Source organism: Canis lupus, chromosome 26, assembly GCF_003254725.2.
Source record: "Canis lupus dingo isolate Sandy chromosome 26, ASM325472v2, whole genome shotgun sequence".
NCBI lineage: Eukaryota > Metazoa > Chordata > Mammalia > Carnivora > Canidae > Canis > Canis lupus.
The window spans coordinates 27,272,897-27,285,798 of NC_064268.1; the positions used below are offsets into that span (position 1 = coordinate 27,272,897).

A 12,902-nucleotide genomic window follows, 5' to 3' on the forward strand; every position below is an offset into this window, starting at 1 on the left:
GTCTGTTACAGCAGACCTAGGAAACCAGTATAGTATGATTCCATTTACTGAAAAGCTCAAGAACAGTCCATATTAATCTTGAGTTAGATGTCAGAATGGTGATTAACTTTGGTAAAGACCTAGTGATGAGGGGAGTGTAATAGGAAGACTGCTAAAGTTCTTTTTTTTTTAACCTTCACTTTTTACATTTCATTGAGTTGCACATTTATTTTGTGTCCTTTGTATTTTTTAAAGATTTATTTATTCAAAAAAAAAAAAAAGATTTATTTATTCATTCATGAGAGACACACACACAGAGAGAGAGAGGCAGAGACATAGGAAGAGGGAAAAGCCGGCTTGCTGGAGGGAGCCTGAGGCTGAACTCTATCCTGGATTCTAGGATCATGCCCTGAGCCTAAGGCAGACGCTCAACCACTGAGACACCTAGGCATCCCTATTTTGTGTCCTTGAATATTAAAAAGTATTTTGGGGGCATCTGGGTGGTTCAGTCAGTTAAGCGTCTGCCTTGGTCTCTGGTCATGATCTCAGGGTCCAGGATTGAGCCCTGCCTTAGGCGCCCTGCTCAGCAGGGAGTCTGCTTCCCCTCTCCCTTTGGCCCTTCTCACTGCTCATGCTCTCACTCTCTCTCTCAAATGAATAAATAAGACTTCAAAAAAATGTATATTTTAACACATGTGTGGCTTTTCAGTATTAGTGAGGTGATGGCAGGTGCTGGGAATCAGACAGTTTTCTCCTGTTTCTGCCATTTGCTGGCTTGGTGGCCTTGGGCAAGTGGTATAACAACCTCTTTGAGCCTCAGTTTTGTCCTTTGTACAGTTTTCACAGGGCTGCTGCAAGGATCTAAGTCATGCTGAGTCCTTTTTGAACTCTAAATGCCCACACAAAAGCAACATTAATGTCCCTCACATTTGCTGGGCATTTCTTGGGTGTTGGGCATGTGCTAAATCTTCCTCAAGCATTATCCCACTTCTTTCCCTACAACAACTCATAATAGCACTCATTTTGCAGATTAAGAAAACAGAAAGGCAAAGACAGACAACTAGTAAGTGATGAAGCCAGGATGTAAACTCGGGCTGTCTGGTTGTGAGGACCATCACCATCATCTTAGTCCTACACTAGGGTTGAATGATTATTTTCAGAGATTAAAAGATTGTGGCTATTCTCATTTTAAAGAGAAGAGCATAGGTCAATATGTATAGTGGGCTACCATTTATGTTAAAGAAAAGAGAGAAGCAAAAGAATGTATCTGTTTATTTTGCATATTTGTTTATATTAAGTATCTTTAGAAGGTTATCAAGAAACTGAATACAGTTAGTTGCATTTGGGAAGAGGAACTTTAGGAATGAATGCCTTCTGAAATAAAATTAAAATAAAAAATCATAAGGGAAATTATATGAACAATTTATGCTAATGATTTTGAAAACAGCCATTTTCTTGCAAAAATATAATTCAGCAAAGGTAATACAGGAAGAAGCAGAAATTCTGTCTTGTGGCCTTTGGCTGGTTCAGCGGATAGAGCCTGTGACTCTGGATCTCAGGGTGGTGAGTTCAAGCCTCATGTTGGGAATAGAGCCTACTCAAAAAAAAAAAAAAAAAAAAAATCTGCCTAAATCTAGAGCCATTAATGAAATGGAATGCTTAAAGTCTGCATCCCATCCCCTCAAATATCTCAAAGCAGACAAAACTGAAGAAAAACACCAGGCCTGGATAATTTTATAGGCAACTTCAACAAACATTGAAAACTCCTCTTAATATATAGAATCTCCCAGATGACAAAATTTAAATTATTATAAATTAATCCCAAACCAGACACGGACAGTACATGAAAGCAAAGGCCAAAGTCACTTATGCACAAAAATGCAAAAACGCTAAGTAAAATACTAGTGAAGAGTCCAACGATGCATTAAAAGTTTATCAAGTTCAGGTTTTCTTTATCCTGGTAAACTAAGATGACGTAATACAAATTCATGTAGTTCAAACTAAGGAAAAAAAACCTGTGAGACAATTGTGACCTAACAGAACTTCCTTAACTTGATAAAGGACATTTAGCCTCGCGTTTCTGGTTGCTCCCAACCCCCGTTTAGGGTCTGTGTTCCCTGCTGCAAGGGGAGCGTCAGGCCTGCAGGGCTTGTGTGTTTACCACCACCGTGTAGCTCAGGCCTAGCACCGTCCTTGGCACACTGTAAACACGTGCTGCATGAAAGGTGGACCTTTAGCTGAGATAAGGCTTTGGGACCAGGGGGCGCTACACTCATCACCCGGCCCCGCCGAGCACAGCATTTCAAGAGCATCCACCACCCGCAGCTCCAGCGCAAACCCGACGCGTGCGTACTGGCGGCTGAAGCCTTTTTTTTTTTTTTTTTTTTTTTGGTCGCTGGCCGGGAGACAGTGCGCCTGCGCTACCCAGAGATGGGCGGGACGCGGAGTGGGCGGGGCCGCAGGCGCCTGCGCGACGGCGGGGTGTGGGCGGGGCCTCGCAGCGCCTGCGCAGTCGGCGGCGACTGTCTGGGGCGGGACAGGGGCGGGCCGAGGGCGGGGGCCGCGAGGGAGGCAGGGCGGGCCGGGCGAACGGCGCCGTGGGGTTGGCTGCTGCCCTGAGGCCGGACTCAACGGATTCGGGCCGCGCCACCGGGCGAGCTCGCCGCCCGGCCCCATCCCGGAGCCAGCGAGCGAGCGAGGCGGCGCCGCGCGGTAAGAGCCAGGCCCGGGTCCCCTGAGCGCGCTGGCGGGCCTGTCCATCTCCTCAGCGCCGCCCGCGCGGCCAGGCCCGGGCGACCCCGCAGACCCCAGCGGGCCCGCGCCTGCGCCGTCCCCCGCCGGGGGCCCCCCAGCCCGTCCCGCGCCTGCGCCGTCCCCCTCCCGGGCCCCCGGGCCGACCCTCGGGTCTGCGGGCCGCACCTGGCGGGGTTGGGGCCCAGGTGCTTCTGAGGCCCTCCGCCTGCTGGTCTCTCTGAGCCGAGGGGCTGAGCGTGACCCTCGCGCCCCAGGAGAGGCTGGGGCCGGCGCCCCATAACCCTGGCCCCCTGGTCCCCTTCCCCCGGCGGAGACTGCGCTCCCGGGGCCCCGAGGTCGCGGCTCGCCGAGCAGAGCAGCAGGGCCGCGGGCGGCGGACCCCGGGCCTCCCGCAGGCTCCGCTTCCGCCGGGCACGCGCCCCCACCCTCGCCCTGCGCCGTGGGGAGGTCGCCCTTAAGCGAGGCGAATTCCCTTTTTTTTTTTTTTTTTTTTCCCCCCTTCTTGAGACCTGGTTACATCAGGTTGGCTAAGAATAATGTGCCGTTTTGTTTCGGGAATTTTGCATTTCCCTCAATCTGGCAATTGTGTGGGCATCCGTGGTTATGTTCAAGACCTTGTTCATTGTTGGGCACCTCTCCTGGAGACGACTAGGAAATAAAATCCGTTTCCACGTAGTTTCATCTTCTTTACGAGACCAAGTAAGAATTCCTGTGATCTTTCAAATGTAGATACAGAGAGCCTTGCTTTTTTGATGCTCTTGATAATTTGCCGGCTAGTACCGAAGCGCCCAGGAGAAATTCCCATAAATTCGCTGCCCTGTATTGATTCCTGGAAAAAGGTGTTGTAAAAGGAGCATCTGAAGCCACTGATTGTGTTTTCTAGGTTTACAACAGATTCAGGGAACTAAAAAATACTGCGGAGCCCAAGAGCATTCGCTGTCAGCCAGGAGATGTATCTTGAGATGAAATCAGAGCTTTGTAGACATCAGCAGACATCAGCATAACACATGTAGGTTATGAAATAGTCAAACCAATACTGACCAGTATATCTGTAAGGAGAAGTAGGGTATTGATCTGGGGAAAATGTTTTTCGGTAAAGAAATAGCTCACTGATCCAGTAATTTTTTTTTCCTCTTTAAAAAATACCTTCTTTCCCCCTTTGATTTAGTGTACACCAAGTAAGAGTCTTTAAAGACTCAGCAACCTTAGGCAGCTGGAGAATGTTTCTTTTTTTTTTTTTTTTAAGATTTTATTTATTTATTCATGAGAGACACAGAGAGAGAGAGAGAGGCAGAGACACAGGCAGAGGGAGAAGCAGGCTCCATGCAGGGGAGCCCCACGTGGGACTTGATCCCTGGACTCCAGGATCACGCCCTGGGCCGAAGGTGGTGCTAAACCTCTGAGCCACCCAGGGATCCCCTGGAGAATGTTTCTTAACCTGCATATACTCTACGCATGTAGGAATCTTCTTGACATTAATTTTCAGTAAGAAAGTGAATATTGTGACATAGAAAAGCTTTAACCTTGCATTTTTAGGGTGGGTATCTCTACATTGTGTTGTCTTGCAATGAGATTTCTGTGAAGCGGAGGTTCTCTTTATAACCAGTTTAACACAGTATATCATTAATTTTACGTGACTTAAATGATAGTATTGCCTCGGTTCAAAATTACTACCAGGGTTGGGTTTTCATAATGTATAAGACTTGTCATATAACTATATACATATTTATTTTTATTTTATTTTTATTTATTTATTTTTAAAAATTTTATTTATTTATTCATGAGAGACAGAGAGAGAGAGAGAGAGAGAGAGAGAGAGAGGCAGAGACTCAGGCAGAGGGAGAAGCAGGCTCCATGCAGGGAACTCGACCTGGGACTCGACCTGGGACTCGATCCCAGGTCTCCAGGATCACGCCCTGGGCCGAAGGCGGCGCTAAACCGCTGAGCCACCCGGGCTGTCCCTGTTTTTATTTTTTAAAAGACTTATTTATTTGAGAGCGAGCATTCGGCAGTGAGTGGGGGAGTGGTGGCATAGGGAGAGGCTCCCAAGCAGACTCTGCTCTGAGCAGATACCTGGGCCTTGATCGCAGAACCCTGAGACCAGGACCCCAGCAGAAATCAAGAGTGGGATCCCCAACTGACTGAGCCACCCAGGTGCCCCAGACCATATACATATTTAAATCACATAGCTAACTTGTATTTAGGATTACGCAAACTGTCCAGCTCAGTAGAAGACGGATGACAGGGTATCAGCAGGCTAGAGACTCTCTTGGTTTTATGGCTTTGGACAAATCAGTTTTCCTTTCTGGATCTTCCTTTCCCTATCTGTAAAGTGGGGGGTAGAGGGGTGGGGGGAAGAGACGGAAAGGAACTTGAGTTGTCACTTCTAACACTTAATGGATCCTTGTCTACGGAGTCCTCTTCAACTTCCAGTAGAACTGAATCTTCTTACCAGTTTTATGGCATTATTTGTGGTTTGTCAGCAAAGACGGGGAGTGAGAACAAATCTTGGAGACTGTCTGTCAGATCCATGAAAGAGAGTGTTGAAAACGGAGAAAAACAAGGACAATGTGGAGAGATTTTCACTAAACTAAATTTATTCAATGAAAAGACTGCCTTTTCTAAAAAAATACGTCATTTTCTTGGTGTTGAAATTAATCATCTTTAGTGAAATGATGGTGATACTAAATGGTAGTATATGGTGATTGTAACTAGCGAATGAATACAAGGTTGGTTGTTTTATCACAATAAGGTATTTTTAGAAATAAACAGAGCCTAAAATCTTTTGTTTTGCTATTGTTATTAGGGAGTTTAAGAAAAAGTTCCTGGGGCTTTTGGTGCTAAGAAGATTAAAATGTAGATTATTTTTTAAGAGTAAATATGAGTTTACTTTGTGGCCATCTGTCCAAATCTACAGACAACTGGGAAGTTTGTGTTATATTTGCTTAGTATTAAATATGTTAATATTCTGATTATTCTTTCCTACTGGATATAAAATGTCAGGGTATTTTTTTGTGTGTGTGCTTGTGCCAACAAAATAAGCCTAGGCAGGGAAATTCCTCCTGGTGGTTGGAATTGTTAGTGGTGAATAGACTAGCTGCTGAGGTAAAGAACCCCCATGGGGTTTCTCTGTCAGCTCAGAAATCTTTTAGTATTGTGGCCTTAGTGTTTTGCTGTGAAACAACATGAAATTAGACTTACAGATTGTATTTCAGATATGCCTAGAGGAAGAAGTGGCAGTGGTTTGTTCCAAAGTGAATGTAGCAGATGATCTTTGTGTCTGAGAGAAGTCTTTGAAATTCATCCTGGTGTGCTGTTAATACCAGGTAAGATTTAGAGTCATTATAATTTTTTTTTTTTTTTGCATTCACAAAACTGTAGTATATCAAAACGTATCAAACACATTTTAAAAGTGGCTCAGCGGTTTAACGCCACCTTCAGCCCAGGGCATGATCTTGGAGACCCGGGATCGACTCCTGTGTCGGGCTCCCTGTGTGGAGCCTCCTTCTCCCTCTGCCTGTGTCTAAGCCTCTCTCTCTGTGTGTCTCTCATGAATAAATAAATAAAATCTTAAAAAAAAAAAGTCCTTTGGGTTAAAATGAGTAATTCAGTCTAATTCATAATTCTAATTCTTTTTTTTTTTTTTTAAGATTTTATTTATTTGTTTGAGAGAGAGCCAGAGGGATCACAGAGGGAGAGGCAGAGAGAGAAGCAGACTCACTGCTGAGCAGAGTGCCTGATGCGAGGCTTGATCCCAGGGCCCTTAGATCCTGACTTGAGCCAAAGGCAGACACTTAACCGCCTGAGTCAACCCAGGTGCCCCAGGATTTCATAATTCTAATTTTTGTGCTCAGAGGACTGATTGCTCTTTGCTGTCTCTAAATGCTCCATTTTCAAAGGATAATTGGGTAACTCCCAAAAGGAAATTTGTCCACTAGAAAAGAGTGCAGATCTGTCAATAGTGTTTTTCCTTACCTTTTCTCACATCATCAGTGTAGTTCTTTTCTGGTTAAATCCAGAGGTTTGCTCCTGCCTCTGTCTTTCCAAAATATATCTGTTCATAGTCACCCCACACCCTTACCACCAATTGTAAGTCCTTCAATGGCTCTCACTATCTTCATAATCAGATTTACTAATCCTTATCTTGGTATCCAGGACACTTCATCACTGGGCTCTGGCCTCCATTCTCATTCCCCCATCCCCCTTTTTTGGTACTTCACTGAGTTTTGCTAAATATCTCTTGGAACTTTAACTCTCTCCAATCTCCATGTCTCCCTCTGCTGGAATGTTCTTTTCTCACTTCATCCATTATCACCTTCATACTCACCTTAGATATTACCTTGCCTTTAAGGCATCCCTTGACCTATTTCCTGCATACTTGTCCAGCTCCCTGTCTAGTGAGGATTTGGTGCTCTCTGTTTTGTCTGTTCTCTCCACTAGCTAGTGACATCACAGTGCATAGCAGAGTATGTGGCTTGACCAGAGGTTGTTAAATCTGCTAGCTGTGCTATGTGCTAGACATGTCAGTGCTATCAAGCTATCAAGCTGGTAGAGATCACCAGTCCTTGTCCTTAGGAGTTCCATTCCAGGTGTACTTGACCTCTTCAGCTATAAGACATCCCCCAGTTGTTCACACCAAATTTGCAAAGTCTACTTAGTTGTATCTTAGTGTCTAACTCAAATCTTATTTCTTGAAGGAGGGGACTATCTTCTTTCATATCTGCATTATAATCCAGAAACTAGGTGGGCATTATCTTTGTTCCAAGCTTTGGAAGGTAAACATGCATTTGTTCTCTATTGCTTCCTCTTTCCCCTTTGGATATCTTCCACCTTGGGTTTTTTGCTTTTGTTTCAAGTTGATGTGTTTGGACAGTAAAGGTTTAAGAAATCAAGATATTAAATTGCAAGTTCATCTGTTGTGCATATAGCCTAGGGAAAACACAAATGAGAAAGGGAGGGGCACCTGGCTGGCTCACTGGGGAGAGCATTTGACTCTTGATCCTTGGGTTGTGAGTTTGAAACCCATATTGGGTGTAGATTACTTAGAAATAAAATCTCCCCCCCTTTTTAAAAGATTTATTTATTTGAGAGAGTGCGTGCATATACGTGCGTGCACACAAACAGGGAGAGCAGAGGGAGAGAATCTTTAAGCAGACTCCCTGCTGAACACAGATTCCCCACTTGGGACCTCATCCCATGACCCATGAGATCATGACCCAAGCCAAAACCAAGAGTCTGATGTTTAACTGACTGAGCCACCCAGGTGCCCCAAAAATAAATCTTAAGAAAAAAAAAAAAAACAATAAGGAGGAAAGTACGTTGTCTCCTGTAAAAAGGCCCCATATTATATACTTCTTTTCAAAAGAACTGAGGTTATACAAAGAAAAATTAAAAAGACCCTGCTTAAGCTTAGCAAAGAGGCACGCAGAAAAGCTGGCAGCACTGGTAAGATTTATAAAGAAATACTGGTTAAAAATTAAAGTCCATTTCTTCCTCTCTCCCTTCTTATATTCTTGGAAAAAATCCCAAGGCAGCCATTTTCCATTTGTACCGAATTCTTGAGGTGGTCCATTGGGGCTCATTTTTTCCAGAATCATCACAATTGGTCACTTTCTCCCAAGAGATGCTCCTTTTCTCCTACATAGGAGAGAGCCAGTGTCCTGAGTCCCACTCCCTCTTTCCCTGGAGCTTCTCCTTGTGGTTTGGTTTTATCCTACCAGGCTCAATGATTCTTGAGCAGGACTTACTGGATTTTTCTTCTTGCACATTTTTCTTTTTAAACTTTGGTGAGTTTGAGCCAGTCTTAAATCTTCTCTCCCTTGTTCTTTCTTTTCTCCCTCTCTGGCAGTCTGCATTTTCTGCAGTCTCCATTGAATTGTTACAGTTACCCAGATCTGTTGTGTCTCCCCCGTTACCAATTACCTGCCTACCTTTTCAATCCTGGCTCTCTCCTTTTATTCTCGAAGCTTACCTCATTGCAGGTTTATTCAGCCTTGCCCAGTCCCCCTACACAAGGCCTCCAGCCTTGCATGTTTTTAGTCTTTGTTTTTTTTTTTATCTCCTGTCCTCTGTGCCTCAAGACTTATCTCCCTTTCCTTCCCATACTCAATTCTTCATCATTCATGTATTCGAGTACAAGAATACCTTAGTGCTTGTATTCATTTGAATACATGACTGATGTATTCATGTATTTAATCATGTAGTCATTTGCAAACATGTATGTTTTAAAAAAAATAACAGGTTTATTGAGATATAATTCATATACCATAAAGTTCACCCTTTTCAAAGTGTACACTTCAGTGGTTTTAAGTATATCCTTAGACTTGTGTGTGGATCACCACTATCTAATTCCAGAACATTTTCATCACCTCAGAAGAAGACTTGTTCTGATTAATGGTCACTCCCCATCCTCTACTCCCTCCAGCCCCTGGAAATCCCTAATCTGCCTGTTCTGGGTATTTCATAGAAATGGAATCATATAGTTTGTGCTCATTTGTCTGCCTCCTTTCTTTAGCATGATGTTTTTAAGGATAGTATTCATTCCTTTTATGGCCAAATAATAGTTTATATTTTGTTGATTGACATTTGGTTTTTTTCCACTTTTGGCAATTATAAATAATACTACTGTGAACATTCATGTACAGGTTTTTTTTGTGGATGAATATTTTCAGTTCGCTTGGGTGTGTACCTCGGAGTGGGATCACTGGGTCATATAGTAGCTGTGCTAAACTTTTCGAGGCACCACCAGCTATTTCCCAAAGCTGCATCATTTTACATTCCCACCAGCAGTGTATGAGGATTTCAAGTTCTCTACCTCCTCATCGTTGTAAAGTTTTCAAGGTATACTTTTTTTAAAATGGGATTTTTTTTTTTTGACACTCCTGCTTCTTGTTTTCTTCACTTAATACTTCTGGAAATTCCATTAAATCAGCTAGTATCACTTTGACTCACTGTGATTAATGGCTTCATAGTAGTATTCCATAGTAAAAATACACCATTTAGTCATTCAGTTCAGAAGATATTTATTTAGTTTTCTTAAGTAAATCCTATTCCCAACATGGAGCTCAAACTCACAACCCTAAAATCAAGAGTCACAAGCTCTACTGAATGAGTCAGCCAGGTGCCCCATCAATTCAGCAGGTATCTATTAAGTGGCTCTTAAGTGCCCTGTACTCTTCTAGGCTCTGGGACAACAGCATTGAACAAAACCCCCTGTACTCTTAGAATTTACTATCTGATAGGGGAGTGTGTGAGAAGTCAGGAAATAAGTAAGTAATACAGATAGGGTTTTTTTAGTGCAGTTTGAGTCTGTGGCAGCTTTCTTAAAGATTTTTATTTTTTAAATTTTTTTATTCATAGAGACACACACACACACACACAGAGGCAGAGACACAGGCAGAGGGAGAAGCGGGCTCCATGCAGGGAGCCCGACACGGGACTCGATCCTGGGTCTCTAGGACCACACCCCGGGCCGCAGGCGGCGCTAAACCGCTGTGCCACTGGGGCTGCCCTTGTGTCAGCTTTCTAAGTAGTGTATATGAAGTACCAAAGGCTAGAGATTAACCTAAATATTACAGACTATAATATTTAATATTGCATTAATTAATAATAATTAACTAATAATAAGTTATTTTAATTAATAATTAATTAATAATAAGTCTGTATTAATATTAATCACTTGGAGGTGGAAAGTAGAAACACTTTCATAAAGTAAAAAATAGAAAACAACCAGCTGTAAATGTGGATGTGGAGTTTTTCTGGGGATAAACTGATGGGTCTGAAAGGTCTTGGTAGCAAAGTTTGCTTTTTTAGAAGTAGGTTCTACACCCAGCATGGACCCAGCACAGGGCTTGAACTCACAACCCTGTGATCAAGACCTGAGCAGAGATTAAGTATCAGAAGCTTAACCTACTGAGCCACCCAGGTGCCCCAGTGTTTGCATATTTATAAATTGTGTCCAAGCCCTCTTACTCTGGTGATCAGTAATAGACATCCTTGACCAAAAGCCAGGTAAGATATATGTGTTAGAAGTTTTTCATGGGGGACACTGGTTGAGCATCTGCCTTTGGCTCAGGGCGTGATCCCAGAGTCCCGGGATCGAGTCCTGTGTCGGGCTTCCTGCGTGGAGCCTGTTTCTCCCTCTGCCTATGTCTCTGCCTCTCTCTCTCTCTCTCTGTGTGTCTCTCATGAATAAATAAATAAAATCTTTAAAAAAACCAGAAAAATAAAAAAATTTTTGATGGATGCAGCCAAGAGTTAATTTTGAGGGACATGGCAAAACTTCCAGGCCTATACAACAGTCTTATTTTCTTTCTGGATTTTTATGTATTTATTATATTGCCCTGTGAATTATTGAGGTTGTCTCTACAGTAAAGTCTACTCTAAATTATTCATGCTGATCCTTAGGGAAAATAATCTGGGTTATCTAGAGTTGTTAGGCCTAGAGGGAAAATGATGTCCTCTCCACAAGGACAGATTTATTTTGATGTGGAGCCTAGTTGGGCCTGCACTAACCCCTCTTGGTTCGCTCTAGAAGTAATGCAGTTAAAATAAACATTTCAGTTCTGATTTTGTTTTTTTATATTGGACTTGGAAATGAAGTTAGAAATGCACACTTTAGCTACACATTTACTCAGCCTTCCTGTTACCTATCCAGTTCAAAGGCTTGCTTGGCCAGACCCAGCTTGATCATAATGGAATGCAAATCATTTATTAATAACCAGAATTTCATTGTGATGAATAAAATGTTTTGCAAAAAAGTTTTTTGGCATTTCACTTACTAACGTTCCTTGTTTTTAAATTAAAAAAAAAGCAACCTTGAAGTTTATGTTAAAGTCATATTTCTGAAGGTGTAATATAGAATATAAAAGTCAGGATGCTGTGTAGCTGTATTGGGATTCTTTTTTTTTTTTTTTTAAGATTTTATTTATTTCTTCGTGAGAGATACAGAAAGAGAGAGGCAGAGACATAGGCAGAGGGAGAAGCAGGTTCCATGCAGGGACCCTGATGTGGGACTTGATCCCAGAACTCCAGGATCACACCCTGAGCTAAGGCAGACGCTCAACCACTAAGCCACCCAGGCATCCATGTACTGGGATTCTTTATTTTTGTTTTTAAAGATTTTATTTATTTATTCATGAGAGACATAGAGAGAGATCAGAGTCATAGCAGAGAGAGAAGCAGGCTCCCTGTGGGGAGCCTGATATGGGACTCGACCTCAGGACTCTGGGATCACGACCTGAGCCGAAAGCAGATGCTCACCCACTGAGGCATCCAGGCGTCCCTATACTGGGATTCTTAATCACTTTCTTTCCTGCCTTTGCTCTGACTCCCTCTCCCATCATACATGTGCTTAGTTGGGTTACATTCCCAAACTTTATTTATAAAACTAATTTAATTCATAAGTTTTATGTAGTCTCTGTTAATAGTAGTGTGGAATCTGATGAGCATCTATAACAGCAGAGCTGAAAAAAACATACATTTCTTGTGTACCTTTCATGAAATATGGTCCTCTCACAACACATCTTGAGGCAGTTAGCACAACTATTATTTTCCTTAATTTTATAAATGAGGAAATGAGATTAAGAAGACAGAGGTAACCGGTGGCCAAGCTTGGATTTGAGCCAGGTTTCTGACTAAAAGTCTTAGGTTCTTGTTGTTGTATTATGCTGCCTTTCAACTAGAATACATTTGTCATAAGGTTGAAGAAACGACAGTGCTATTTATTTAGGCTGGAGAATGGAAAACTTAGGTGGGCATTGTTTCTCTTGTAATTGAAATATTTGATGGAATTTATTTTGGTTGCTTTCGCAGGTATTCTGGTAAATGGTAGTTCCCATTTGCACTGACATTTGGCTACATAAACTGCCCAAGATTTGTAGGAGCTACCCTTTTCCAGTTACTACCTAGTAACAAAGGGTGTGGGATGTCAAGGGTTGATGGGTAGGGGGATTAAATTAGATGTCTGACCTGAGTCCTCTCTCCTCTCACTCTCCTTTGCTTCCTCCCTCAGCATCCTTACTTGCCTGACCTCTCAGTTGGGCCTCCTGTCTTCTCTTTCTTGCCTCTTTTTCCTTAAGGCACTCAGAGGCAAGTTTTAAATGTTGGATGATCTCTTGATAAAATTTAAAGATAATTCTGGGGATCCCTGGGTGGCGCAGCGGTATAGT

General features: G+C 42.8%; 1 protein-coding gene across 6 annotated transcripts in view; it reads left to right on the forward strand.

The window, feature by feature from the left end:
* Positions 1 to 2,534: 2,534 nt before the first annotated feature.
* Positions 2,535 to 12,902, forward strand: part of SPECC1L (sperm antigen with calponin homology and coiled-coil domains 1 like) — a 132,783-nt gene continuing 122,415 nt past the window's right edge. For 2 of the 6 annotated variants that reach the window (XM_049101919.1, XM_025474692.3), the window contains exons 1-2: positions 2,563 to 2,691; positions 5,949 to 6,059. The gene's annotated coding sequence lies outside the window, so the exon portion shown is untranslated. Of the gene's footprint in view, positions 2,692 to 3,247; positions 3,433 to 5,948; positions 6,060 to 12,902 lie in introns of those variants that run through there. The other 4 variants (XM_025474699.3, XM_049101920.1, XM_025474695.3 and 1 more) reach the window with 4 other exon arrangements.